The following is a 1,667-nucleotide window of genomic DNA, read 5'->3' as shown; positions in this document are numbered from 1 at the left end:
CCCCGAGATCACCCCAGTCAGCTCAGGCAGGGAGACTGTTGGGCAGCAGGGCGGGCAGTCCACCAACAGAATCCCAATCCTGTCCGGCCCTCTCAACACATTAAGTATCTTGGAGGCAAAATTCTTCAGATGTCCTAATAAGGATTTTCTGAATATCTGAAAGATGTTGGTGCAGTGAAAATTCCCTTGGGATAAAGAATTCACTTTTGAGTAGACAGGAGAAAAAGCAATTCATACTATCCCTCTAAAATGCTCTAAACCAAGGTTTCCCAAAGTGTGGACTGAAACCCAATGGTGGGTTGTGAGCCCATGCCTGGTGGGGCACGACCTGGGTCCTCCCTCCCACCCATCCTCACCTAGCTCCAAATCAGGGCCCTTCCAGAGGCGTGGGGAAGCCCCAGAGGCCTCTTTAGGGTTGCGCTAGGTTGGTGAGTAGTTTTCAGAGGCTTTTGCAGGCTAATCTGCAGCCAGCAGAGGCCTGTAGAGTGGGTTGCCAGTCCAGCAACCCAGAAGACGCCTCTGGGACCTTCCCTGGCAACACCAGGAGAATTGTGACAAAGTGGGTCTCAACACAGTAAAGATGGGAAACCAGCACTTTAAATTAAATTCCTAAGAGAATTAAATTAAATTCCTAAGAGAATATAAGAACTTTCTGAAGCCCTAAGCTCTGTCCTAGAAACCTCTCACTTTCTGTCCCCAACACATGAAGGTCTGACAGCACCAACGGAAATTCCCTTGGCACAAATGCAGATCTCTTTTTATTATTTCACATGTCATGTCCTAAAACTAAACAGATTTCAAGGATGAGACCCAGCAACAAATTAAGCTCTATTCGCATGAGTAAAAAGCATAGTGGAAGCTAGTTCTGCACCTGGTAGAATTAATTTGTACTCTCAGCCTTTCATTTCAGATTCACTGACCTGAAATTAATTCAGGTCCTAGCTGTGTTCAAATCTTTAGCAAAACAGAGTCACCAATGCGACACCATTACATGATATTGCGAACACATCCTAGAGTATGCTGTGGGAACCGCAAATTGTGCCAAATGCCCTGGAAATCATTAGGAATGAAAGAGATGAGTATGTGAATATCCTTAGGGAATGTCCTTAGGGAATAATTACTGATCAAATAAATAATTATAACTGGTAACTAACTCTAATCACTCTTTTGTTCATACATTTGGCATGGTTAAAAAAGGGTATGTACTCTTTTTGAAATGTTTTAGAGGATAATCTTTAATCAGACAGCGTGTTTAGATACCAAATAAATCAACTGGATATTATCTGACAAGCATTAATCTGATTTGGGACCTCCATTATCGTGTACAGGATACTGTATTTAGAAGAGTGAAAACGGGTCATTATGACCTCATGTGTGTGTTAAAAGGCATACCAAGGGAGCATTTATTCCATTTGAATGGTCCATTGATTAAAAGGTGCTATGTCATATGTATTCATCACAGGCTAGACATTCTACATGACACAAAGGAGAGGAAAAGAACGGAAAAAGTAGAGGTTTGAAAAGTTTCAAAATGAAACATGTCCCAAAAGCCGAATTCAATATAGTAAGTCATGTTTGTTTTCTCCAGTTTGGAGGAAAATGACAAACTGAAGAGAAGTAAAGGGGAGGGACTCAACTACTATCACTAACACACCCCTTTCCATATA

The sequence above is a fragment of the Tiliqua scincoides genome, chromosome 1 (assembly GCF_035046505.1).
Source record: "Tiliqua scincoides isolate rTilSci1 chromosome 1, rTilSci1.hap2, whole genome shotgun sequence".
Classification (NCBI taxonomy): Eukaryota; Metazoa; Chordata; class Lepidosauria; order Squamata; family Scincidae; genus Tiliqua; species Tiliqua scincoides.
The sequence above is the reverse complement of the archived record's forward strand: the minus strand, read 5'-3'. Positions refer to the sequence as shown.